Source organism: Strix aluco, chromosome 2 (genome assembly GCF_031877795.1).
Source record: "Strix aluco isolate bStrAlu1 chromosome 2, bStrAlu1.hap1, whole genome shotgun sequence".
NCBI classification, from domain to species: Eukaryota; Metazoa; Chordata; class Aves; order Strigiformes; family Strigidae; genus Strix; species Strix aluco.
The window spans coordinates 108,422,773-108,430,436 of NC_133932.1; positions in this window are offsets into that span (position 1 = coordinate 108,422,773).

The following is a 7,664-nucleotide window of genomic DNA, read 5'->3' on the forward strand; positions in this document are numbered from 1 at the left end:
CAAGTTGGGCAAAACACAGAGGTGTTATGCTTTTTTCTGAGACCTCCAGATCAGGCAGGAGGGAACTGAAGCTAGGCTGACCGAAACAGAAGGAAATATTTATGTGAACTCTGGTGAACTGAAACAGCTGAGTCTTACAGGTCTGTAATCTGACCATCAATGCAAACTGAAATGGACTGTGAGAATGGAAAGGATTGAGGTAGCCAGCATTCCTCTTGTGAGTTTTTTCTAAAACCATTATTAAGAAAAAGCATCTCCAGAAAACTGTGGTAGTTACGGAAGTTCACAGGCCAAAATAACAGATCAAATCATGCCCAGAGCTGGCAGCAAGCAAAGGTCACCGCATTTCTGAGTCAAAACACAGTCAGCAAGGACTTTATGGAGGAGCTTTAACACATACACTGGAGTTAAGCAGATACAACAGGAACATCCAGAAGAATTTGCTGCAGTGGAAATGAACTGCAATCTATCATCCATAATTCTTCCTCCATAAAGAGAAATCCAATTGTCTGAAAACATGAGGCAGCTGAAACTGAGTTGATATTTCAATTTAATTCACTTCAGTTCCCCTTATTGACTTCAACAGTATGCAGAACACTATCTTTTATCACTCAAGTGTCACTGCTCTTCATTTTTTGCATAGTGAATATGGTTATGGCTATTGATGTGCTTATGAAATATGCACTTAGATTCCTCCACAGTGTGTCTGGATGTGTGACTGCAGATATCAAGAATTGTTCTGTAGTGTCTGGGAGGGGTTGTTTTGGGAGGGTTGGGGAAGGGTCAGAGGGGGAAAGAGGTAGGCTAATCTTGCAAAAGCAACCTGCACAAGGTCACAGACCTCTTTTTTTTTTCAGAGTTCACTGCTGTCGAAGAGCCTATAATGTCATTATACCTTTCAATCTGGGCTCTATTTGTTCCATCTCTTTGGCACATCCTTGCAGAAGTGATTATGAGCCAGATTACAACTCTAAACCATATGAGAGAAAAAAGATTATCAAGAGCTCTTGACAGGATGAACGTAACCTGGAAAATGTCATTCTCCTGACCCTCCATGACAGACACATTTCTTCTGAAAAATGAAATCAGAAAATATAGATTACTGTGCAGAGACCAGACTTTGCTTTCTGCCATGCCTGAGGCCATGGGTCGGGCTCACAGCTCATGCAGTGCACCTCCCACTAGTGCCAATACATCTGCAGAATGTCCTGACTGGCTTTAAGTAAAAAAACATTCACCCCAGTGAACTGTATTCACTTCTTGCCTGAACTACACTGCTTGTCCCAAACCTCGGGGATGTTGTGGGTTGCTTGGCTTTTTTTCTCCTTTCATTTTCTTGTTTTTGTCTTCGTCAGCTACGATTTGGAACAAGAAGGAGGATGCTCACAAGGACCTCAGCCATCCTCATTCCCGTGATCTGCTACTTTTGCACCTTTTAGTTTTACCACTAGATGGAAGCCTTGACCTCTAGAGTTACTACGTTTCATTCCTGACCATTCAATTGCACACCCGAGCTTCTTGGCGAGCTGTTTATCTACACTAAATCAGATATTTAAGTAACAATTCGCTGGGCTCAGGCATTTCTGTAGCTCACTGATTTATACATGGAAAGTATAAAACCGTATAAACCTCCCAGGTGTGGTGGCACTCTCAGATAAAACTGTAGAGATTACTACGGCTGTGTAAATCTTTACTAATGATATGGAGCTAGATTGGATCAGCTGTTTATAAGCAAAGGGAGGAGAACGGAATCACTGCTTCCCACCAGTCTCATCACAGGGGGTAGTCACTGGTGGTATATATAGTTGGGGTTGCAAAGCCTGTTGAAGTCTATTCCCTTCAGCAGCACCGACCTTCCCAGCACAGTACTGAGGTCCCAGGACATATGAAGAGTGAGTTTTCAATTGTTACTATAAGAAATTACTCGTTAAATACTTCTTATGAATGAATATTTTTAATATCTTATTTCTGAGCAGCTCAATGTGAATTTTTATGTTCAGAATTCAAGGTGTTTAGGACATACAGCTCTCATGGGATCATTCTCTGACTGAGTAGCTCTCAGTAATAGGTTATGAACTGCTGAATACTCACAATTATGAACTCAGAATGCTTTTGAAGAAAACTCATGTTGGCTGTTAGCCAACATCAATGAGATCAATGGGAGATATTTCTGTTCCCAAGTGCCAAGTCAGATGCTGATAACTCCACTGTTTTAGCAGACAGCAAATTCATTTCAATACTTAGATAAACAGGAAACACAGTTTATAGAAATTTGCTTAGAAACTCAAAAGGCTATTTCTGAAAAGAGCTTCCAATGCTCATGCATTGTTAGTCCTTACTTTTGTAAGCCTATAGAAAGCTCCAGGGGCGAAGGGGTGAAGTTCCTTGTTTCTTGCTCTTCAATTTTTTTTTTTAATAAAAGTACAAACATCTGATGTAATCTTGCTGCTTATCCTTGTGATTGTCCTCACATACAGTACTACACCTGTTATTTCTGTAGTGCTACTAAACTAAAGAACAGTTTAGATTAGATGGTGTGCATGTCAACCAGTGGCATGTGAGGCTACATCTAAGTACATCAGATAGTGAAAGGTCAGACCTCTGGATCTGAGGACAACAGACATAGCATGGATTACGTCTATCTAAATAAATTCTCTTTTTCCCCCAGAATATCTGGCTTTGGCTTTAATTCCAGATGGAAAGATTGTGTTGTCACCCAAATTGTGATGGGCAGTTTGATGGAGCTGCGCTTCTAGTTGGTACAATCTAAAACTGCTGAAAAGCACGTAGCCAGTGTGGACAATCACAGGTCCATGGTGCCATGGGCCAGTATAGGCATAGCTCTTAAAATCTAGGCCCTGAGCTGGTGTAGATAAGCTAATTCAAAGGATTTACACACATTCACTCTAGTCAAGGATTTGGTACACACTAGCACAGATCAGTACAGGTTAGGAAAAAAAAACTTCTATGGATTTGTTTTCATCATAACATAACTGGGAATTCACATTGCCATTTGCAAATGAATTGTGTGTAACACAGCCAGCAAAACCAACCCTCTCATGAGCTTCACAGGCAGCTCTTTTCCCTTGGGCTCTGCTTGGGGTTAGGATTGTGCTGTCATTACTCTACATGTCTTTAATCCCTCTGTTCATTTGAGTCAATCCGTTTCATAGTCCTGCTTGGTTTTATTGGGTGTCTTTTTCATGGATTGGGTCAGGAAGGGGAAGATGTACCATATCTGGGAAGCAATTGCATTTTAACAAGCAATACTATGGCTTAGTACAAGAAGGATAATGCCTTATGTGCATGAGCTAGTCCACACCATATACATGTTATCTCAGTGGGACAAACTACTTAAAGTCTAAATGTAGTATGTCTGAACTTCAAAAAGACACTGTAAAAAAATTACTTTTCCTAGAAAATGGTTTGTTTGGTGTAGCCACAAGTACCACTGGGGATTATTGTAATTGAAAGGGATGGAAAATCTTGGGCTTGGGCATGGTTTCTTTGTTGTACACAAACATTCCTGTACACATGTACACATTCCTGTTCATTCCTTGTGGAGCATACAACATTGGTTAGGTCCTGCACCAGCTGGAGTTTCTGGCTAAGCTTGCCTCAACTTCAGCATTACAGGACGATAGCCTGAACTAATATTCAACTTGTATACATCTTTTATATGATAACAAGGAAGGGAAGAAGTTATAGCTGAATGTAAAAAAAAAAAAAACAAAGCCACCAACTGCAGGAAGAATGAATGGCTGCGCTATCTGAAAATACTTTTAATTAATTTCTGAAACCACATGCACTTCAGGTTGCCAGTGTCTCTTTAAGAAGTGCCATTTACTGTGAAAGCCATTTGGAGAAAAGAAGCAAAAATCTCACTGATAATGGCATCAATGTGGAATGAAGGACAATGTCCCTGTATTTCATCACTGTCTCTGTGGTAGGGCTTGTGTTTATTGAATGGAAAACTGTAAATAATAAATATGTGGTATGCTTCTATAAATAGAACCTTTTTGTTATACTAATCATTTTCAGTTTTCCGTGATTTGCAGATGCCTCAGATTTTGCAAGTGTAAAATGCACATACATACAGTGGACCCTGCTGTGTGGGAAGAGGTGAGAATGCCAGTCTGATGACTAAAATTTGAATTCATAATTGATTTCAGTTTTATTTTAATCTATAGTTATAACACAGTCATGTGAACATTCATTTTATGGGCTAAAATGCTTAAATCTTTTCTTCCATTAATAAGCCAACTGCTGCCTAGATGTGCACCAAATTCAGTAGATTCACAATCTGTTCCTTAATTAATTACTAATAAAGGTGTCCACAAAAAACTTTTTTGGATTGCTCAATTTTACGAAGTTTAATGTAGTTTTACTAGTCAGAGATGTAAGTCAAAGGCTGTACTGTCTGATACAATTAGGTTAATGGCATGAAGCCACTGAAGTGTGGGGATGCAGGCAGACTGCTCTGTGCCCAGGAGTCAGAGCCGTGACCATATTTGCCCTTGCTGTCAAAAAGAAGAGAACTGCAGTGACAACAGTGGCTAGAAGGACCTTTCTAGAAATAAAAACTGTCAGGCTCTCCTTGCATTCTCACACCCGTAGGCAGCTGTCCTACAAAGTACTCCCACTTCCTAGAAATTTCAGTAGGTTTTTCCAGGCACGGACAGAGAACTTTTCACAAAAAAAAGCCCAACAACTTGGTCTAATGAAAGATGTGAACTGCTGTACTCCTCAGGTCTGAGTCTTTCCTTATGTAGGCAGTAGTATGAGAACATAAGGAGAGATCAGAATGAGGTCTCTCTGCAAAGTGAAAACTCATTTCAAACGACTTGCACACCCCTGGAAAAGTCCCTAACTTGGTAAACTTCTTGCAGCAGCTTCCTAAATATGGAAGTTTTCTCCCTGATTTCTTCCTGCTCCTCACCTCCATTTTTGTAAAGCTTTCTCTTAGTTTCTATCAGCCTGCTTCCAAGCTGTGTTCTAATTCAGCTGTAACAAAGCCAATACTGGAATAACCAGCATACTGTCCTCCTTGACCATTGTTCTGGTTATGTAATGGCTTATCTCACTCACCCTCCAAGTTTGTGATCAAGATCAAAGATGCCAAGTTTAATGTCACATCTATGCACTCCTCCCACAACTGTTTCTCTTCTACAGAGGTGCAGATACAGGCAATTTCCACCTTGAACAATACCCTCTGTCATATGGACTTGCCTGTGGATTATATGGAAATTATTACAAGTATTACTGAGAAAGAGCCTAGTTTATATAGACATGAAGCTTATTTTCATTAAGGCGGTCAGACTTCAGCTATTTATAGACTGGTTCTAGCTTTTTCTTTTCTCCACAGAAAAAAACCTACTACCCTCAGTCATAATCCTGTTCTTATTTAATGTGGAAAAGGAGGTGACCAGGAGGCACTAGAAAACCCAGAGCTGATTAGGTGGAACATTCTCATTAGTGAGATGAATGATTACCATGCAACCGCTCATGCCAGGGTCAGACTGTTTTCTCCCTGGCCGTGAGGGCCACCTTATCCAGTCTGTTAAGGATGTGCTATGCTTCATAAGTATGACAAAATCTAAATCAGAGCCTCAAAGGAGCCAGAGAGAGAACCCCTTAATACGAACCAGAAGTGCTGTGGAAGTTGAAGGAAGTTATCTGGATATGACAGCGCTTGGGTCCCAAAGCAGTCTGTGTTCACATGGCACTGCAACCCAGTTTTACCACCCTTGTTTCAGATGCACTGTTATGTGAATTCGGTCAACGTGATTTGGGACTTGAACTGGTAAGTCTGCATGGCTTGGGAGTGTCCCCACCAGCTGGGGAATCTTAGCACTGTGCTCCATTCCCAGGTACAGACATCCCTTCTGACATCTTCCCTCCACAGAGGTGGACAGGAAGACGTCACACAAGGATCTCTGCCAGCACCACAGGAGTGGAGGTTGCATTAAGGACATTTAATTGTAGAGTGGGGAAGGAAGTGCTTGATAGTTTTTTTAATATACAGGTCTAAGTGGATTTAAGTGACAAAAGCTAGAGTGGATTTCTAATGCTCTACAAGCAGTCCCTTCCTTCTCTTGCCCATGTGTAACTTCAAAGCAGTGGAAAAAGAAGTCCATCATTAAAAGAGAGATATTCTTACAAAAGAGCTCTTGAGCTGTTGGAGACTTTTACTGTAACTTGAGTGCCTCCAGGAGTCCTGAGGCATAGAACTTCTAGAGATTTTATTGTAAAATGGAATTCGGATAAACACCAGTAGCACCTCATCACTCAACATCTGCCTTCCTTGTGGCTGTTTTCTATCTGCCCTGGACAGCTGGAACCGATCGGTGACGCATGAAGATCAATAAAAGATCACATAATAACAGCATACACACAACTCAGCATCCTAACAAACTGCTTGTTTGGTCATTGTTGTCTAGATCTTTATTATGTTAATTTTCTGCTTCAGGACACGAAATCTGCCTTGCAAGTATGTACACAGGCTATCAATTTCACTAATTCTAAACAGTGAAATTAGGTGTTTAATATACCACCTACTTGCAAAAAGTGTGCTGTCTAGTACTTGGAAGGGAACAAATTCCTCTGGAAGTGACTCAGAGGACCTATTTCTCTTTACCGACTTTGAAGGGAGTCCAGAGAGACAAGTTTCCCAGCCTGGGTGTCTAAACTTCAGCAGTTGGACTGCTTGTCCATGAATCTTCTCCAAGAACCTCTGCTACGTGGGAGCGAGAGAGACCTCCGGGAGCACAGCCCCAGTCCTCCAGCACCATGTCCCCAGTGCTGTGCAGAGCAGCAGACAGGCAGCCCACGGCCAAGGGCCTTACTGCAACAGCTGTAGAGATACGCCATCCCTTGTCCCCTAGGCAAGGCACTCAAATTCAGGGGAGCTCCTTTCCTTTCTGGGTTTTTGCTAACATGAGGTGCAGAGGAGTGAGGGCTGGTCCTCACACATTTCTTAACTACATGGAAAAAGAAACAAAAACCAAGTTGTAACTGAGGAGCAGCCCTAAAATTAAATCAAAAAGCAATGTGATGAATATCACAGAAAGGTTTCCTCTTATAACCAGATCTGTACAAATAGTGAGAAAAGCAAATAGCAGTGTCTTTCTGTTACAGACTAAATAAATATTCTGCTACTGAGGATGCTGTTGAAAGTTAAGCTTGCACTTGGCAAATAAAGAGATCAGATTAACAGCAGGATTCATAGCCTTTTAGATTTACTAACATATGAAAAACAACAAAGACAACACTCTTACAGCACTTTGTATCTTCACAGCACTGTGTAAACATTACCTAGCCATATACCTCAACAAACTCCTATATATTTTCAGTGCCCCAGCAAGACCAAGCTTTAAACAGACACCTGCTCTGTGGGAAGGTTAGCATCCCTATGTGTCCAGCCTTTTGGATCCCCTACAAGGTGGATGAATACGGCTGTGGTCTTCCATCACTCACACTAGAAGGGAAGCCTACAGCAGATAAATCGCTATATAGTTATTGGACTGTAAACCACTGCTATTTTTTGTTGGCTGTTGAAATGATCCAGAGCCCTCACTCAGTTCTCTGAGCCATCTAATACCCTTTCCACAGGCATTGCAAAATTAGTCACAAGCTATACCATAAACTTCCACCATTATCACCCA